We start from the raw sequence: 21,774 nt of genomic DNA on the forward strand, positions 1-21,774 counted from the left end.
GCTCTTAACATCCCGATAGCAATGAATATCTTAAAGAGCAACGTGTAGGTTAGAGACACCAGTGAATAAATGTGTAGAAAAATGATGTGTACACTAGATTTTCCAAAAAATATACATAAATATACACTACAGTGACATCTGGCGTCGTTTTTGTAAGACATTTTAACTTCCGCATAAAAAAAGCCTCCCCATGTTTCCTCCCGTGTGTGACGTCACATGGGGGAGAGCGGCCGGTCTAACGTAAACATGGATCACAATGCTAGTTTTGACACAGAAGAGGTTGAAAATAAATGTTCGAATGCATATGACTGTTGGAGATTTGGAGGATGTTTAAAACCAACCTTGTCTCCGCGTGTCGTTTGGTAAGCTGGGTAAATTCGTAAAAAGGAAGGGATTAAGAAACACCAGAATGCAAGTTTAAACAATAATCTTGTTTTAATGATAAAAAGTAACAATACAAATACAAAGGAAGTACTTCCTGCTCCTTCTCCTGTCCTACTCTCTGGTCAGCCTGAAGAAAAGAGAGCGAACCAAAGGAAAACACAGTGATTCATACTAAAAACAAAGGAGGAGGTGTGTGCGTGCTTTCCCCCAGAGGTCATCTTATTGGGAGAGACCAACACATGGCCTGTCGCACCCAATCAGTGCGACACAGCAGAAGAAACCCGGAAACAAAAAGTCTCTTTCAGTTTGACGAAGACCAGAGACCTTTTGGTGTCTGGTACGAACCTGCTCTAAACAACAAGTTTCCTTATCTTATTTCACATCTTGCAGCCAGCACACACACATCCCCTTTATGGCCCTTTGTCCCTGAGTCCATCTTCCCCCCTCAGGTTACCACACACAAGTTAAAAGTATGTTTTAAGATATAGTTGTTATAGTTGGCTAAATATACGTAATACATGTAAATCACTTTCATATCAATAATAACGAGGAACACATTACCTATGCTCTTAAGCAGTATTAGAGATGTTTTTCAAATAGTCAAACTTCACACAGGCCCAATATAGAGAACACACTCATTTGTCCTACACCCCTTCCCGCCATTTGAGCTATTGTTCACATCTTTACTTCAAATAAAAGGTTTCACATTTTATATTTCCAGCTTCCTTTACACATACTGTTATTATTAATACAAAGTAATTAACCACACACATCTATTGAAAACAAGTAGATTTCCCTGATAATTGACATGCTGAAAATCTAAAGAAGAATGTCCCCTCCCCCAGCTCTCTCGTCCCTATCATAAAAGCTGCTTCCATTTCCTATAGAGTAATAAAACATGTTTAAGCTAATTTCTCCACAATGTTTGTAGCCATTTAGTACCCGCACATGAAAGAATAAAAACAGAGGTATAGTTGAACAGTAATCATGCAGCACATATATTTACTGCAATGAAAACACACATATTTGCCCCAAGCATGTGTAACGCACACTCTTCTTTTATGAGGGAAACATTCCAAAGTCTTGGAGCTATCCCCAAATTAGGATGTCTCCTGCTTGCATCCCTCTCTAAACACAAAGACTTCACCTCAATATATTGGGGAGGGAAAATATACTTTGTCCCTTCAAATTTAAAGGAGAAAGGTTGTGGCGCCTCCGTTGATATGCCGTTTGTAAATGGCTTGATGGAAAGCAGGTGTATAGTCGGGGAGGGTGCACAGCTGATTTTAGCAGGTTAGTGGAGGTTGAACCGGGAGCCAGGAGTGACAGCCACCACGCCCACACAAACAACACAGACAGGGGAAAACAAACAAACAAACACAAAGGAGACGGCTGGAGGAGTACAGCCACCACAGCGTTACCTAATGCAACTCCACACTACGTCTTACGGTGCTGTGTACCGGAGGGGAGAGAGAGAGGAGCGAAGGGGGGGAGAGAGATGTATTACAGTTTCCTGATAAACGTTTTGTTTGATAGGCTTCAGCTGTGGAGAGTATGTGCTGCAGGGAGGTGGATGCACCTCGCACAACGCACCCAGGAACGAAAGCTAGCTCCGGTCCTTTTCCTGTTAGGGAAACAGTGGACTCGATGCCCTGACAGGCTGGAGTTTGTGCAACCTGCACAAACACAAGCTCCCCATGATTAAAAATGGTGAAATGCAATGTAAAATTATCGAAAAAATACCAGCTCACTAAATCACAACCGCTCAAACCAACGACAAACTACTACCGCGGATTGGGCAGAGAAGGAGTCCGAGAAAGTTGCTCCCCCATTTGGCGTAATATGACGTGTTTGACGTTAAAAAAAAGCAGTTTTTAGTAGCAGAGCTCAAAAAGGCTCCTTTCCCCTCTGAATTCCTGCCCTTATGTCTTGTAAAACATATCAAATCCTGCATTCACTTTTTTAATTTTAATTTTCAGGCAAGGTTAAGCATAAATCTAGTAAAAAAAACCCTGCAAGTTGCTCTTTAAGTGCTTTGACAAAAAATCCATAACAAAATGTTATCTGTGGAAGCCGTAGTACTGTAAAAAGCACGACCAATCATTTTCGCCGGCTCGGCTAAAAAAGCTGGATGGCCTACCTGCCTGTCAGCCTTCTATCTGTGCACAAACTTATCTTGTGCCCTCATTGGTCATGTGCACGTTCGTGTGTGTTGGAGGAGGGGCTTCTGATACTGTAAATAATCTTTACAATAAAACAGTTTAGTGCTGGATGTACAAATATATTAATACTGTAGGAGGATGTGCAAAACAGACAAACTAATTAGGCTTTATTAAAACATTAAATCATACTTTAGGTTAAGGTCTTCTTTTAAATACATGTAAGCAAAAAGCTTTGGGGGTATCTACAGATAAATATTAAGCCTGACTAAGTACTTAAAGTGTGAGCCTCCCCTCAGAGAACATAAGAATAGCTGTGCCCCCCCTCCCAATTATTATTGCTATTATTATTATTATTATTGTTGCTATAATGCAGGGGTATTCAATTACATTTCAAAGAGGTCCAGTAAGAGAAAATGTCATTAAATATGCTGTTTTCACTGTCTACCTTTCTCTTTTTTGAGCATGCCATTTGAAATTAGCCTACTCCGACTGTTTCTCTCTTCTTGTCTCGTCTCTGTGTGTGTGTTTGAATCTATCTTGCTGACTCACTGACTGCACCGATTGGATTGGATGAGTAACGTCACCTCCTTAAAACATTAAACAATAACTTTTGTATTATCTTTATGTTTCAAACATATTTTTTTAACATGTTTAACATTTACAACATCGTGGATAAATCCTTATATGCTCCCGGAAACACACTGAATGTCAACTTTGCCTCCTTATTACACTCACTTTAGTGGGAGCAATGAGTCTGCGTCTTTAATGCGCACAAGCGGATGATGCAGGAATGCAATGTAGACAGGAATAAACGCAGATCATCCTCTGGCTGAAGCCTTGACCGTTACTTGCTTTTGATCAACGTCAATGCGGAAAACCCGCACTCACACAGGTAGGTGGAGGTGAAGGGAATGAACACTTTTACAGCCTTTTTGGCGAGGTGGGGGAACTCGGTCTCCACAGACAGCCTAAAGTGTGCAAGTGACGTTTTCTGCCAGACGCTGTCTCCTCTCTCACTTTAGGTAACTTCACTAAAAATCGATCCATGTTGCCGCTCGCATAAAGTTAGCTGAAGTTAACTAGCTAGATTTCACTGTTTCTCGTAATTTTTTTCTCCCGCTGCGTCTCCCTTGAACCTCTCTGGCGCGCGTCACACTTTGAAAACCGCTGCTTTATCTGCAGATACATTTTTTGTCTTTTCAAGCACCCGCTATCAAATATCTCGTCTGATTGTTTGCACTTGACAATCACCTTCACTGAATTTTACTCAGGTGTAACTAAAGTCTGATTTAAGGGTTGTTTATATTTCACATCATTAATCCAAATCTGTAAAGTAACTAAAATAAATGTAGTAGAGTAAAAATACCAGGTTAACCTTAAAGAAAGCCCTCAGGATTACAAAAGACCCCCATCACCCCAGCCACAAACTGTTCTGTCTGCTGCCGTCTCGCTGCCGGTACCGCAGCATCCGGACTAAAACCACCAGACTCAGGGACAGTTTCATCCCACAGTCCAGAAGACTATTAAACACCTGAACTTTTTAAACAACATCCACAACATTAATCTGGCTGCAATTTCCAAATTATTCATCTAATATATCATATTCCAATCACTTGTATATAGACAACATACCCTAAACCTCCAGGGATGTATACAGTTTAATACTGGCAACTTCTAATTATGGGAAATACGAAAACGTCTTTTAAGAGGAATTCACTGATCTCCCTTCACAGTTCAAAAACCCGATTCAGCACCGCCCCACGGGAAAGCCGTTGGAGAGACGTTGGAGTGGAGCAGTAACCCCTCAAACTTTGCGCCCATCTCGTTACACAAAATGCGTTTAGCAACAAGCGCCTTGTGATGAAGCATGCATTGCAACTACATTTGGTGCCTTCCGCCTGATCAAAGCTGTCACTCTTTTTTTGGCGGTCATAGCCCCACTGCCCCATCTGAACACACAACCACACAACGAGACCAGTCAAGTCCATTTGAGATGATGTGACAACTGGGGGCTCGTCTATCGTGAGTATGAACCGGGAGTTAGTTGGGTTCTTTTGGCGTTAGCTGTACCTGAATTAGCCTGTGTTCGTGGCTAGTTGGTAGCCTGAGGTTTTTTTTGGGGGGGAAGCTGGTGCAAGGGAGCACGTACCGCCCATGTGAATGTTACATCACGTGTAGGGGATTCCCTCTGATGACAGTGACGTGTTAGGCCTTATATGGTGTTGTGTATGCACTCTAGGGGTGCCTAGGCGTTATTTTGGAACGCGTATGGTCCCGGGTTGTGTGAAGTGATGAGATTTGTTTTTGTTTGGTAGTGGTGATCTGTTCTCTTAAATATTCGCAGAAACATAGGAGGTAGTGGTCCTGCCTGTGTACACAATATATGTTGGACTGTTTCCCCTGGTAGGTTCAAGAGTCGTTTCCCCTTTGGGTTTCATCTGGAGCGGGCCTTGATAGTGTTGGGGTACGGCGGTTAGAGCTTCACTTTCTCTTTTCCCTAAACTTGCTTGGGAGAACTTCCGTGGTTCAGGGGGGTTGCCGGTTACCTGGTCGCCTCTCTCGGTCCAGCGGGATTTACATGTATAAATACCCACCGCTACGCCTCATGAAGACTAGGGGGGGAGTTATCTAGTAAGTTTGTGATTAGGAAGTCAGCTTGCGGGGCTGCTCATTCCTACTGTGTGCACAGGTGGGCTAAGACATTGCATTTGCTCTCTAAAAATAGCGGTTATTATATAAATACGGAGGATATTGCGGGGGCGTTTGTTGCGGCACCGTCTGAAAGGTTTTTGGATCAGTGCACCAAGGAACAGTTGGTGAAAATAGAGTTTTATGATTATGAGGTTGGCAATAAGAGTAAAAGAGTCAGTGAAGGCGAACTTAAGGGCTTGTTTGCTACAAAATAATGTGTTTGACAATGTGGGATGCTCCTGTCTCCGTGCGCACAGGGCACTTGCCTCCGCCTGAAATAACGGGTCAGAGTGCCGTGTTGAATTTTGAGCAGCAGGAGTTGCATACAGTTGGAGACGGAAAAGGATTTGGCCGTGGAGAGAATGCGGCAGGGCATTGAGCTGGAAAGGGCGGTGTCTTTGGAAAAGTTGAGGCAGGAAACTGAGCAGGCTAAATTGGAGCTGCAAAGGGCGAAATTGGTATTAGTTAGAGAGGGCAAAGTAGCTGCTGATGTCCTGTTTTCTGATAATCCAGCTAGACAAAGCGGGACACCAGGGAGGTCCGTTGATGACTTGAATGATTTGAAGCTGGTTCCCAGGTTTAATGAGAAGGATCCGGACAATTTGTTTTCCATCTTTGAGCGTCTCGCTGCTGTAAGGGGGTGATCTGAGGCCACTCGCGTGTTATTATTACAGTGTGTGTTAACCGGGAGGGCTCAGGAGGCTTATTCCTCTTTAAGTGGCAGTGACTATTTGCGTTATGATTTAGTCAAATCTGCCGTTCTCAAGGTTTACGAGGTGGTGCCTGAAACTTATCGTCAAAGGTTTAGAAATTGGAAGAGAGTTGATAAATCTCACCTCGAGTTTGCTCGAGATATTTCCACCCATTTCGATCGCTGGTGTGCGGCAACTGACGTTGATTCTCATGGGGCATTGAGGGATCTCGTAATTCTGGAGCAATTCAAAAATGCTGTACCGGAGCATATACCTGTAGCAGGTAGGGACTAGTAGTGAGCACGCAGTCAGGACAGCTGCTGAAGCTGCTGCATTAGCAGATGACTATGTTTTGACACACGTTGGGGGAGGTGCTGCCGTACATGGCAGTCACAAAGGAAATTCCTCGGGTATGGGAGCGTGGTCTGGATGTCCAGTAAGACCTGCTGGGCCAGAGAGGGGGTATGGACGTGGTGCATGTGAGTCTGATAATGTGTGTAATTATTGTCACGAGCAAGGGCACTGGAGAAAAGACTGCTATGCATTTAGGGCTAAGGCTGAGCAGGTAGGGACTAGTAATAGTCCCAGGCCAGCAATGTTCGTGGCACCTGTCGCTGAGCAGGTGACTGGGCGTGTGGACAGTGAGTTGAAACCACAGGGGTCTAGCCCAGAACTGCAGTCTTATTTGCCTTTCATGACTGAAGGTTTTCTTTCTCTGGTGGGGAGCGATGAGAAGGTGCGGATGAAGATATTACGCGACACCGGATCATTTGATTCTTTCATTTTAGCATCTGCCTTACCGTCTTCAGAGGACACATACATGGGGTTGTTCATTCCGACACTTGGAATGGGATTAAATGTTCTTCAGGTGCCTTTCCATAAAATGATGCTGGTTTCAGATCTGTTCAAGGGTGAGGTGGCGGTTGGCCATGGTAGATGGGGTTACCATGGGGTTACCATGGTCCTGGGTAATGACATAGCGGGGAGCCCCAGTGCCCCTGGTTAGCAGCAGGAAGCCTGATGTGTTTACAGTGTGCGCTGTGACACGTGCAAGGAAGCACATGCAGATAGAAAACATAAATGCAGTGGAAATCAGTAATACCCCACAGAAGCATAATGTGACATCTCTTGAGGTCCCCTGGTCTGTTTCTCACGGTGAGCTCGTGGAGGGGCAGCGTGCTGATGCGTCTCTGAAGGGTCTAAGGGAGAGTGTTCTTTGTGGTGGTGAGGTGAAAAGTCGTGCTCAGGGGTATTCGCTTCAGGAGAATGTTCTGATGGGAAACTGGGTACCTCAGTGTATTTCGCTAGTGAACCTGTTTACCAGGTCGGGGTGTCTTCCGGGTTCCGGAGCATGGCGAGAAAAAAGAAAGGAAAAAAAAGGAAGGAAGAAAAATGTATCACGCTAGCTGAACTAGTCAGTGACTTATTTTTATTTATTTATTTTTTCGTTATTGTGGGCACTATGTTCTTTGTAAGGTATTTCGTTTGTGGCATAAGGGTGTTTAATTTAGGTGCCAGGGTTCTGTTGGGGACCCTGACTTTATGGGAGGGGCTGTGACGGCCCCAGAGCCTGGGGCCTGTGAGTGTGCAGCTGCGTTGCAGGTCCTGCAATGGGGTGGAGCTGAAGAGGCCAATCAGCATGACCGGGGACACCTGGCCGGAGCCGAGGTGCTACTTAAGCCCAGCTGCTCGGAGTCACAGGGCCCATCATGACTCTCTCCAAGCATGTTGCAGGAGGACTCTCGCCGTGATCCTTCCCCCTCGCCCATTCTCTCGTGTTTCCGGTGTAGTGTGTGGAACATTCCCAATAAAAGTGCCGTGGTTTTTGGAACCCTCGAACATCTCTCTCTCTTTTCCTGTTGTGGCCTACGAGCCGGTCATAACAACTAGTCCTGACGCGCTTACCCCGCGGAGGTGTGCTATGACGTGGAGGACTTCCCCCCCTCCTGCCCATCGTCTCATTCCATTTCAAAGTGCTGTTTGGCGCTCGGCGTAAACTTTGCGCACTGCCACTCCAACATCCAATCAGAGCTTGAGGACTAATGGGTTTGTCAAGCAAAGCGGCTGGTGTAGTCCTAAACGATAGCTGAGGATTATGGGTAGTGTAGTGTTTTCTGCCATCCTAAACTCCGAAAAAATATTTGTTTCTCCGAATTGAAGGGGAAAATACAAAAGCATTGTAAACAATTTAGACAATGTTGTGTAATTAACAAGGGTAATCTGGTGTTTTTTAGTTGATGAGTAGTGCAGATATCACTGTAAAATCAATTGACAGTAAGGAGAATACTTACTTCTGGATGTAAAATTCTCCGTTATCCAAGGGGAATGGGTGCTCACATTGCCTTTAACTGCCGCCGACATAGACCGATGCGGTGCTTCCCTGAGCGTCAAATACCGCCGAAGGGAATACATTGCAATCAGTTGAAAGCTTTTTGCGTCCGTTTATGAAGCTGAAGGAGACTCGGTGTGTCACAGCTGCACGCCAAAGGACCCTGACCAAGCGTCGCTATTGGACTATCAGGGAGTGAGACTGTGTTGGGGAGAGAGAGAGTCAGAATGGGTAATGGCTAATAAGGGTGACCTCGGGTCCTCCTCACCTGTGTGGACCTCCTCAGTACAGCTGAGACAGCACATTACTGTCCTCTGAGTCACCAAAGTGTCTCTCTCTCTCTTTGTGACTGGTTCAGTGGTGACTCTGTATTAAGTTGAACTGTGTGGAGCAGTGGTTTTCAAAGTGTGAGGCACGCCTCCCCGGGTTACCCATTCCTTGGACATCATTTTTCATGAAAAACGTTGGAAAACCTCTCCTACGTTGAAAAATAAAAATAAATTAAGCAAATGAATTAAACAAAATGCCTCTTGAGGGCATGAAGTGACAAAAACGTTCAACATTAAGGCCCATTGTAAATTCAGCCAAATCTGCCAAAAATGCCACATTATTGACCCGAAAGTACACAAAAACCAGACTCAGACGCTCCTTAGGATCCTGACATTGTGTTGACATTTTACCGATAGCAGCTACCGACTGCGGTGCTTTGAGAATCCGACTGCACTGACATATATATATATACACATATGTAATAAGTGCCAGTACGATTTTATTTTGTATTTGCGTGCATTTCCTGTTCGGAAAGTGGAAGTGTCCTCAGAGTGGAGGACATTTTCAGTGGGGTGGCCAGGAAGGGACCAGTGATCATGTTGGGGTGGCATTGAAATCACTATTATATGAACATAAAAATACATCTCGCTATAAAATAAGGGGCCATTTAAGGCACCTACAACACACCTCTACATTATTTGGGATTAAGTGGTGGAATAGATCAAATAATATCCAGTATATCTAACTATTTTGTTCTTCTTCTCGCAGGCAAAGTAACAACAAAGCTTACATTATACAAATGTAGTGCAATATACAGATGGAGCACTGAATTTCGGACTCCAGCTTACAGCTTCCTGCCTACCACCAGCCAAAGACCAGTATAGAGGAATGTTAACCCCTCCCACTATTTTCCAAGAGGGCGTTGCCAGATTTTCAATTTCAGGTTTTAACCAGGAGATGGCGCTTCATTCACAAATACAGAAAGACAAGTTTCATGGACTTTCAGTTGTGTTTTGAAGAGCATTTTAACACATCAATATTTTAGATCAACTAAAGTATATCTAATCTTGTAATTCAATAATATATAGTCTTTATATATTAAATAATCATAATTATAATGTCAATGTTTACATTACACTTCTTTATTTGTTATGCTCATACTTTAACCTTTACAATTGTTTGCTTTAATATGCAGTATATTTTTGTGTTTGCTTCCTCCTGCTCCCTTTCGGACACATACTGTATGATTTATTATTATTATTAATATGAAGATATTATTAAGATAAGATAAGATGTTACTTTATTGATTGAACATTTTAGTTTAGAATGTGCTGTCCCACGGTAATTCAGAAGGCTCACAGGTCACATTCCGACCATTATTTAAAACAATAGGTGCTTTCACACCTTCTACAGTTTGATTTGTATAGAGGGAGCTCTGTCAGTTTTCAAATTACCCATTTGCTTTCGGGGAGCCCTATTTTTCAGAGCACATCCTGCTACTAAATATGTCACACGCACGCTCTGTTGACTGGCGCAGCAGCGCGGATGCGATCAATTGCTACAAAAACACTCTTCTACTAATACAGACGGTGTCACTATGCCGGCGGATGTGGCCGTTGTTGAAGCCTCTTCAGGCTCCGCATCGGCAGGCCTCTCCCTCGGTGTGGAACTGTCAAACTCGACCCTAACGCCGCTTACAGCCGACCAACTAAAAGTTGTTTTCCGTTCACGTTGTCATTTTTAGACTCCTTCGCTTCTTTGCTTGTGAATCCAAAAGCTGTGACGCTTGGCTGTTTTCGTTTTGCCATATTTTTTTATTACACAGCCAGAGTTAAAAAAATATCAATATGAACATTTCAAATACTGCGCCGGCATCACCGCCATAATCATAGCAACGTAAGTAAGAATGCAGCGCCGCCACATACAGATGGCAACACCCAGACATATTCACAAATATAAAACAAATATTCAGAAACTGTAATGAACAATAACTATTATTTATTTCAAGAACTGTTATTTACAGAAACTCAACATTTCTAATCTGTGTGACACAAATATGCACGACTGTTTTGCGCTCCCCCTATTTATCTCAAAGTCAGCCTTCAGGGGAGCTCCCTCCCTCTTCGGGGGAGCCAAGCTCCTCCTAGCTCCCCCCCATTTCGAACAGTGTCTGTGGCTGAATGGCCAGCGATTAGGTGCGGCGCATTTGTCATAGGTGATCAGAGCTAACTGCCTGCTGTCAGATTTCATTTAAAAAACAGATCTGATTTTAAGACTATTTCTGCGCTCATAAAGAATGATAAGAATAAGAATAATGCGTATTGAACTGGTTTCATTAATTAGTGAGTTTATTTAATACTAGAACCGCCAATCGGGTCAATTTGTGTGATGTGTTGTTGTGTGTGTGTGCAATGTAACTTTTTTTCAATAACATATTAAAGTCTCCCAGTCCCTGACTTTTCCTGAAAGTGTGTTATGTAGCACCCTATGTTGTTAAAAATTGCATTCTAATAGCGGGATTTGACGGGTTTAGGTAGGCCTATACAAAAACCTCTGGCGGTTCTAGTGTTAAGGTAATTAGGTACAGTAGAAGCCCTTTTTTTTTATCAGTAACGAATTTAGCAGTTGAACATAAAAGTCAACTAACTGAGGGTCACTTGCAATGACAGTGTTGTGTCTAACTGTAAGCTTGTCACTCAGAGTAACCTACCGTTAATTTAGCTGCTGGAGAAGAAAGATCAAGGGGGGAGGGGGGGAGAGAGCTGTGGTTGATGGGCCATTAGTTGTGTAAATACACAGCTGAGAGCTGCCGTTTCATTCAGACTGTTTAAAAAACTGTAACAACGGACTATTTTTCTTAGCGGATTGCATGTCAATTTAAATCAATACATACAACTATTTTTTAAATCAATACAACTATTTTTTAAATCAATAAAAAAAAAATCTAAATCCATAAAAGCATTTCAATTAATATTGGGAGTCATGTCGTTACTTTGTTGAGAATTTGGCCGTGTAATAAGCGGGATAATTTGCAGCGACTTGTTCCTTATGGGGAAAATAACACCCGTCATGTGTGTGTAGTAGAGGTGTGTGTGGTTAAAATACTTTCATGAAGTGAGGGAATTTCCTTCTATAAAACAGCTGTGGGCAGCAGTGAGTGTCACGGACATGAATTCATAGATCAAGGCAGACTGGTGCACACACTCTCCTGTCCTGCCAGGCGACACGCCCGTTCTAAGCTGTGTCCCTCACTCCTCACATCCCAAGCATCCCCACAAGTGTATTATGTTGTTACATCGTTTCAGATGTTATGTTTCAGTTGTGCTCTGTCTATGTTCAGTGATGCAAACTTGTCACCTTTCGGCGAAATTCGCCGTTTTGAATCCAAAATAAGTCGTTTGTGTGATTCATGTAGATCTGCAATACAAATATTTTTGGGGTATGGGGGGGGCTGGGACCCGGAGTAATCTGCGGCCGTGAGCTGTTATGTGCCATCATGACACGCATGGTGTTCTTTTTTTATATATTATAATGAAGTACGAGCTGTGTGCACGAGTCTTCCTGCCTGTCGGCTCTGCTCATGGTGGATGTATAATAAGGCTCTGCTGCTCCGAGATCATGGTCTAGCTTCAGCAGCTACATTACCTACGGGTGCGTTCGTTAATATTAACTGTGCGTCCGGAGTCACTGTGGCACAGACTGGACCGCTGGTGAACAGCTGTTAGAACGGGCCGTTCAGGTGTTCAGAGCAGAGCTCCCTGTCGGAGCGGCAGAGCGTGATGTGAACTGAAAAGTTTTTCTGTGGCAATATTATTTAAGGAATCGTTGAGCTAGCTAGCTAGCATACATTGTCACTATCTGCTAACGTTAGCTTTAGCCTTCTATTTCTAATAGTTTTTTTCATAGGCTATAAACAGAGGTGGTATATTGTACTTGAGTAAAAGTAGAAGTATTCAGATCTTGTACTTGAGTAAAAGTAATAGTCCCAGAGTGTAGGAATACTCTGTTACAGTAAAAGTCCTGCATTCAAAATGTTCCTCAAGTAAAAGTAGAAAAGTATTATCATCAAAATATAGTGAAAGTAGCGACAGTAAAAGTAGTCATTGTGCAGATTGGTCCATTTCAGAATAATAGATATGATATGTTTTATAATGATTGATCATGAAAGTGTTCTCAAAGCTGCTAAAGGTGCAGCTAGTTTGAATGACTTTGTATACTGCAGGGTAGCTTGTGGATTTACTCCAGGTGGAACTAAAGTCTGATTTAACACTTGATTATATTTCACTTAATTAATCCAGATCTGTGAAGTAACTAAAGGTATTACATACATGTAGTGGAGTCAAAGTACACCATGTACCTCTGAACTGTAGTGGAGTAGAAGAACAAAGTAGCAAAACATTGAAATACTTAAATAAAGTACAAGTATCTCAAAATTGTGCCCAAGTATAGTACTTGTTGAGTTTATGAACTTAGTTACTTTACACCATGTGGCTATAAAGATAAAAAGACTTAAGCCTTGCACAGAGGCCTGAAAATACATTTTCAAAATGCTCAACAGTGCTGCCAAAATTATAAACTGACTGCTCCACAATTTGAAATAAATGCTTTTATATATTTCTATTATGTGACTCTTTGGCGTTTCTGTTATTATTAACACTGCTGCTTTAGTTGTTCTGACTGCTAAAATCCTCTGTCATTCCGTGGGGTGGGGGAGCCGGGGGCTCGGATCCTTGTCACCTTTTTCATACCTGATGAGTTTGCATCCCTGTATGTTAAAAAGCCTCAGTCACCTTAATTCATGTAATAAAAACATCTCAGGTCAGTAACACTCAAAGCTAAATGTGCAATACCATGTTCAGCTATGTTACTATTTATAATGTTATTGTTGTTACATCAGAAGATGTACATATTGAAATGATTTCTTAACTTACAGTAGGCTATTTTTTACAATGTGTGTTGGAAGGATTTATTAAATCTTTTAGAGAAGGGTGAACTATAAGCCTGAATTACATAACATTTTATACCTAAAAACATAAAAGCCACAATAAATAAGTCACAATTATTGTAGTTATTTTTACCTCCCATATTGCTTTCAACCCACCAGCTTTTATGGTGTTGTTACGTCACTAACTGTAAGCTTGTCACATACAGTCTATGGTCACTCAGAGTAACCTACTGTTAATTTAGCTGCTGGAGAAGAAAGATCAGGGGGGGAGGGGGGAGAGAGCTGTGGTTGATGGGCCATTAGTTGTGTAAATACAAAGCTGAGAGCTGCCGTTTCATTCAGCCTGTTTAAAAAACTGTAACAACGGACTATTTTTCTTAGCGGATGCATGTGAATTTAAATCAATACATACAACTATTTTTTAAATCAATAAAAACATTTTCTAAATCCATAAAAGCATTTCAATTAATATTGGGAGTCATGACGTTACTTTGTTGAGAATGTGGCCATGTAATAAGCGGAATCATTTGCAGCGACTTGTTCTTTATGGGGAAAATAACACCCTTCATCCAGATGAGGATCCCTCCGCTACACTTTGGGATCCTGATCGACCAACGAAACACCATTAAAATATACATATTTTTGGTGAATTACTGAGTTTAGGCACGTTAATAACGTTTTAATGAAGTTGAATACAGTATATTCATTGATTCAGTGATTTCATGTCAATTCGGCGAACATAAACATAAATGATCGTGGTGAAGATGATGATTAAATTAGGATTAAAAATCGAGAGCCGGGCTGCATTTCCTCCCGTTCGTTTTTTTCGAATAACAAAATTATTTTGTTAAATAACAACATGTTGATGTTTTGTAAATGATTACATGTCTCTTATTTACCACAGAGTATGATATCCGTGACATATGGATCTTAACAAAGTTCCGCTGTACATCCAGCGTACTGTATCTGACTTTATTTCACATGAGCTCCAGTGTGAAACCCCACTGCACCTCCTGGTGGATCAATGATCCATTGCAGCTGGCTTCATTATAAATACATTTATCTATCACGGGGGCGGTCTCAAGTCAAGCTGGAGGTTTTCCCTTGAGCGAGGGCAGATCACGTACCAATCACGGCCCTCGCGTTTCAAACTGTCCGAAATGAATCGCTCCATCTGTACAGACTGTTTAGCTTATGGTGATCAGCAGCACTATGAGCTCATTCTCTCAGTGACAGAGACACATCATTTAAACAAGAGTTATTTTAATGAAATTATTGGTTAAGACATACATCTTACTTTTTCATGAACATTAAGTGCAAGAGGGTCGCAACTTTAACAATTAAGGCATTTAATTTACATTTTACATACAAGACATTTATAGAAACAGTGGAATACCCTGGATGTGATTCACTTGTTTCACTTAGATGACCATAACAGTCCTGAACACAGCCAAATAAGGAAAACAGGCAGAGGTCTGCATTGCAGGTACACACACTGCCACACACTTAAGTGTTATAACTGATAATTGAGAGGGGGGGAATGTTTAAGTATAAACATACTAATCATTGTGCCTTCAAATCTAGCATTATATTGTACACAAGTACCCCTAAAAACAAGTAGTCTAAGTAGTCCAACAAATGAAGCCTTCTGAACACTGGCTCTTGGCAACAATTTGACTGAACAGCGTACACTGTTGGCTAATTTGAAAATTACGTTCCCGTATAACATTGTAAATGAGCTTGTAAAATATTTGTGTTGAATCAACATTGACACAGTAACACATATTGTAACAACTGTTTTCTGTTTCTGTCAACATGCCTTTTTCTGTCATACTCAGTCCAGGCACATAGGAACTGATCATAATACAGAGTATTATATGACAGTCATGTCCTGCAAGATGCTGTAACCTTGGCTAATTTGGTTTTTAATAAGACAGACATTTGAAATGGCAAGGGAGTTTCTTAAGAGATTAACAACGGTTCTGTCTCGTTAGCAACGACAGTGTGAAAGTAAGCCAGCATGAAGAATACCATCAACATAACACTAAAGCAGCTGTGAAAAAAAAATCTTGAATCTTTAAAGTTTGTATTTATAAATGTGGGATTTTGATTGTTTTTCCTTGCTAAAATAAACTAGCACCTTTTTAAGAAAAAAAGATGTGCCATAATCTTCCATTACCACACATCCTTGATGAGTGTGTGACCTTAAATAATTATTTATGTGAGTACAATCCCTCCCATTTAACTGAGGGAAGAAATAATTAACTCAATGCACTTGTATATGAACATTAAGTGCAAGAGGGTCTAACATTAACAATTAAGGCATTTAATTTACATTTGACATATAAGACATTTATAGAAACAGTGGAATACCCTGGATGTGATCCACTTGTTGTTTCACTTAAATTAATATATCGATGGAGACAGACCGGAGACTTTGGAGAGCTGAATCAGTGGTCATTTTGTGACACCTGAACAGCCACTGCTCCTTCTCCTCATATTCAGCTTACAACAGCTGTATTCTGCGATTGTTGTGGTTTGCAGCAAAGCGATTCACAAATTCCTCTAAGTCCAGGGACTTTGCTCGTCTGGACTCCACACTTAAAACTCCCAGATTGCTAAGTCTATCATCATCCATGGTAGATCTCAAGTATGTCTTTACCAACTTGAGTGTAGAAAAGCTGCGTTCACGAAGTAGTACTCACAGGTATGGCAATGGCAATTTTGCACAAGCGGAAGAGCTCATGGAATACCTCTTTAAAGGGTTCAATGATTTTTGTGAGCTCTACTATGCTAGAGGGCTTCTGCATGCCAGATGTTACTTTCCTCGATAGGATTCTTTTCATTTGGTGTACCTCATGTCCGAGGTCATCTATGTTGCATTCATAAATAGAAGCAAATGCAAATAGAGCCTGCTCTTCGCAAAATGTAACGCTTGAAGGATTCAAGGCTTGGATCCCCATCATTATTTCACAATTTGGATTTGATAATCGTCTATTTAGCTCACCGAGCATATTATCAAGCACAGGGTAGAAAATTCTGGCAGGAAAAGTGTCCTTGGTCTGCTCAGAATGCGCACCCACTGAGGACATGACAGTATGTCCATCTAGCATTCTGCTCTGTTTTGTCTTTCTTTTTGGAATAGGGTCTGTCTCAACATTGCATTTTGCACTTGTATTTAAGACTTCTTTCCAGAGTCCTTCAAAGTAGGTTTCATCCCTGTAGTCTTGAAAACGTTTCACGAAGGCTTCAACTAGATCCACAGCTGAACACAAATCAAGAGTGGGAGACTGTAGAAGGTCAGAGAGATATCTTGCATCTCCAAAAACCTTAGTGCATGTCACTAAAAGGCCAATAAACTGCAGGTCAATTTGAGCGAGCAGGCCACGTGCATCAACACTTCTATCTCCGCTGTGTTCTGCAGCTATTTCCTCAAGCACACAAATAATAGCAGGTAGTCTATCTAAGACGGCACGGCAAGCTATATGCCGGCAAGCCCACCTTGTTTCACTCAACCGTTGGAGCTCTTTCGGAGCTCCGGCATTGATTTCTTTCTGAATGTTAAGCCACCTCGTGTGAACATAAGAGCCAGACACAAAGACATAAAGTCTTTGCAAAAACGCAAAAAAGCATTCAGCTTGCGGGACTGCTTTAACTGTGTCAACTACAACCAGATTAAGGCTATGTGCATTACAATGGACATAAAACGCCTGCTTTGCCACTTCCTTAATTCAAGCTTGAACGCCGGAGTGCTTGCCACTCATGACAGAAGCACCGTCGTATGCTTGCCCAACCAGGTTACTTTTGTACTCCAGGCCATATCTCTCAAGGACCTCGATTATTTGTTCTGTCAGTCCTGCAGCATCAAGGCGGTCTGCAGGCTCAAAGTGCAAGAAGCTCTCTTTTACAGCTCCTTTATAATAATATCTCAGCACTAAAGAGATCTGTTCCTTTTTTTTTGTATCTTTAGTTTCATCTGCCATTAGGGAAAATACCTCACTTTCCTTGACCTCGTTAATGATGGAGGAGCGTACCATTTCAGCTAATGTATCCAAAATCTCATTCTGAATTTGGTGGCTAGTGTATTTTGCATTGCGAGGCCCTGTACGTTTATTTTTTGATAACTGTGTCATGGTTAGCAATCACATCTAATATAGCCAAGAAGTTTCCCCTGTTGTCTGCATCTCTTGTCTCCCTATGACCCCTTTGTGAAATGTTTTGGGTTGCTGTTAACAGTAAAACTTCCGCTACACTTTTTATATGAGTACGATTTTCTTGTATCTGCTTACTATGTTCTTTAGTCAGGGTACTCATTAAAGATGCATTCACTTTGTCTCCTCTCTCATATTCCTTCCAAGCCACCATTGCATTTGTGTGAGCCTCTCCCTTTACATGTTTAGGGAACCCTCCATCTCTGAATTTTGCCTTTTTCCAGTTCTTAAATCCCAAGGCTGAAGTAAACACTGAATCTGTGTTTGGGAGGCCAAAATGCCTGCATGCAAAACAGTGTGCAGAGTCCTGGATCTGAGAATACTCTAGCCATGAGTGAACATTGTACCACGAGGCTTGAAAGTTTCTTCGTCTGTCGCCCTGGAGTGTCCTGGGAAAGAGTTTTGGGTGTGGCTGGACTGGTTGATCGGCTCTTGATTTGGAAATGTCTGTTTAAAAAAAAAAAGCAACTTCAATTATTCAATTACAGCAGAGATTAATAACAATCAAGGTCGGGCCAATCAGTTTAACCATTTTCTCATTCTACATCTAATATATGATCCAGGCCCTTACATCTACTGTCACCTTACTTTACTCCGATAGAGGTGTTTATATGAGTGGTGTTTATCAGACTTATCCATTCATTATCAGGCTGCATTAAAACATTGCCATTGTATCAGATTGGACAAAACTAAAGTACAATTCAAATATTCAGTATTTGTGAAAGAGTCTGTATACCTGGAGGTCCACTTGGGCCACTGGTACGTGGGGGCTCATCTCTCTCGCTCTCTGAATCTGTATGCGGTGCTTGTACAGGTCTTTTGGAAACATCTGAAAATAAAAAGCATCAGATTTTAAGGTGATTAAATCATTTTCCAACAGGTTATATAATGACAATTCTACAGTATTTCAGTTGGGGTCTTTGCAAAAATAACTACAAAATAATCTGTGTCAGACTTTAAGGTGGTGAAACTACTTACTTAAAGCTTTGAAAATGCATTTTTCAACATGATGTGAATATAGATAGAACACACTAGTGGACAATATCAATGAAGGTAACACAGTAGCCAGGTGTATGAGGGAGAGTCTGTATACCTGGAGGTCCACTTGGGCCAGGTCTCACTGGCGACTCCTCTCCCTTGCTCTCTCTGTCTGTCTGTCCTTTCTCCATCTGACCCTGTCTTTCATTCTCCTGTGCCTCAGCTGGTTTCTTCTTATTGAAGAAGGATGCTATGTCAGGTCTCTTTCTCTTCATTATGATTTTCTGACTCAATATGCAAAATGCAGAATATATCAATCTTACCACCATCATTATTACAAGTCCTAGCACTAGCAAAGGTGACTCAATAAATGCGTTTATGCAGTTGCATGCTCAATTTATCAAGCCATGTCTAAAAAAGTAAATAATATTTTGATTATTTAGCTATTATAATCGAGTTATAGCAATAGGTTAAATTCACAGCAAATAACTGTATCCTTTAACAGAGATTCAAAAAATATTCAAAAGCTAATTTAGTTTAGTTGATAAGACACGTTTGTGTACCATCTCATGCTACATGCTACAGGCTACATGAGTAAGCTACTTACGGAATTTACTAATGGTAAATAACTTTATCCTTTAGCAGAGCTTATCATTTGTTTACTACTTTATCTAACTTCAAAAACAAGCCTCTACTAGGATGGTAGTCACGTTCCTTGATAAAAAAAAATATTCCAAAGCTAATTTGACTTAAATTGATATGACACGTTTTTGTGCCATCTAATGCTACATGCTACAGTAAGCTACTTACTGAAATTTACTAATGGCAAATAAATAACGTCACCTAAGAATTTGTACAATGCATAAAAACGTTAGCTCATACTTTGCTTATTATATACAGTTAACGGTGGGATAATCAATGTTACCAGTCACAAAGCAATCTGGCCTCTGATATTAATATTATAGCTTACCTGTGGTTAACTTGTGTTAAATATGTTCTTTATTCTCGCGTCCAGGAGAGAAGCTTTAAAATGAGACTAAATGGAGTCTCTGAAAAGATTCAAATGGGATACTTTAATTAAAAAAGGCGCGGTAGTGTTACAGACAGAATATTGTTCCGGCAGAAAACAGCTGTGATCTGGCTCTCCTGAGCAAGAAGAGAAGAGACCGGATCTCTCCTCCGGCGCTCTTATATATCCTCTGCTGGCTCCTCCCCGCCAGCCGGCTCACCTCGTCTCCAATGTCCGTTATTGCATTTCAACAGAGGATAGGTTCTTTTCACATTCAATATATGCTTAACACGCAGTTTCTCCTCATATTCTCTTTCATCACTTTTCATTTAACACATTCTAAACGCTGTAATCAATACTCTAAACAATACTTCTCGGCTCGTTTGGTTTCCGGTCATTCCGGATGTTGTCACATGCTACTCTCGTCTGTAAACAATAATGTATTCAAATAAACTGTACTTTCATTTAATATTCAACATGGTAGTACCTCGACATCTATAGTTGTAGTGTTAAATCCGTAGGTTTCGATTTGCACCACTCCATATCATTTCGCTACTCAATTCACCTCTTTAGGAAATCGTATATTAGCCACATGCTAAATGCTAACCGTAGATGAAGGATTTTCAGAATAAAAGCTTAACTGCTTGTGCACAAGAATTTCTGGTTTTTCAGTATAAAAGAGCGTTTAAACTGACGGTATGTTTAAGCTACATTATACCATCAAAACATTGATTTTAATTTCTAACAGTCCCTCCTTACACACCTAAAAGGTGTGTATAATACTGAAATCAATGAGTTCTTCATCTGAACTTCGCATAGTACATATCTCATATTACAAACATACAATCTAAATGGAATGGTTCAATAGGCTTAACTTTACAAAAATACAAAATAAATTATTTACCTGGTTCAAACCTAAAAGTTGTCCCTTGTGTATAACTTCTAGTGTTTGCATTCAATATCATTCTTCAAAATAGCAGCAATGGCTTGGTATCAGAACATTTCTTCCTCCCTCCTTTCACAGAAACCGTTCTCATACCACACTCAGTGTTAAGGCACTTGTTTTTACAAAGTGAAAAGAAACAAACCATTTTAGAATAGCATAAAATAATAAAGTCAAATAAAATGGACTATCTTAGAATAGTGTAAAATTAATTGGAATAATAAAAATATTAAAAATATACTATCTTGGAATAGTATGAAGTAAATTGAAATGGATTCACTCCATTTTAATTTTGCTCACTTCTTCCCATGATTTCATCATTTAAAGAATCACATCTGCTGGACATTCATTGATCAATCTCATCTCCGAACATCCATATCATTTAAACTAACTCATCATTGTCATCCACATCTGTATACGGGGTGGGTCGTCTTGTTCTGCTAGCATTTGTAACCGTCTCCTCCTGAGAAATGTACCCTCCCTCCTTTCATACCATTTAAGGTATGAAAGTAATATGTTCTCTAGAGCGGGCCGTTGTGCGTTCTACTCTGGGGTACGGCATTCTAGACAGTCATTTCTGGGAGAAGATTTTGGTCAGTTACAACAGTTGTAGAGTTTCATCACTTAAAAGTTCCTACTCAGTACCTTTGGGTGGTCTGTTCTAATGCAGTGATAAAGTCCCTGAAATGGTGTGAAAACCGGTGGAATATCAATAACTCATTATACTAATTTATTTTCAATTCTGTTCTACTTAAATAGCTATGCTAACCCCTTTTACAGTGTGTGGAACCTTGGGTGCCCGAGCATGTGATAATTACTCCCTCCTTTAACAAGGATTTTAAAAACAGAAGTGATTTCATTAATGGTTTGTAGTTTAATTCAGGAATTTACATTAATGGCAGATATGTTTCTCCTTTAAATAACATTTCTAAATGTCAGGTCATCTGGTGAATGGAGCTGGTGGCGCTTGTCTTTTAAAACTCATACTCTGGTGCCGTGCGCTCCCTCTGAAGCTGCAAGTAAGATTTAAAACATCTGCAGGGTGGGTTGAGCGACCCCTTCTCCCTAAACGATGTTTGTTGTAACAAATATGCACCATCACAATGAGTGCTCCAAGGCCCTGCATGTATTGCTCCCAACTACATTAGTTTTAAAAAAAA

At 41.0% G+C, this 21,774-nt stretch overlaps 1 long non-coding RNA gene across 4 annotated transcripts; it reads right to left on the bottom strand.

The window, feature by feature from the left end:
- Positions 1-14,731: 14,731 nt before the first annotated feature.
- On the bottom strand, positions 14,732-21,480 carry LOC307028757. 4 transcript variants are annotated; one of them, XR_013805101.1, is made up of 4 exons: positions 19,633-21,480; positions 18,778-18,946; positions 18,421-18,513; positions 14,732-18,131 (listed from the first exon to the last, which is right to left on the bottom strand). It is a non-coding gene; the product is annotated as an uncharacterized lncRNA (long non-coding RNA). The 4 variants fall into 4 exon arrangements; XR_013805102.1 differs by having other exon boundaries at positions 18,778-18,950; XR_013805103.1 differs by having other exon boundaries at positions 18,778-18,895; positions 19,633-21,479.
- Positions 21,481-21,774: the final 294 nt, after the last annotated feature.

This window comes from Notothenia rossii (genome assembly GCF_949606895.1).
Source record: "Notothenia rossii genome assembly, chromosome: 2".
Taxonomy (NCBI): Eukaryota; Metazoa; Chordata; class Actinopteri; order Perciformes; family Nototheniidae; genus Notothenia; species Notothenia rossii.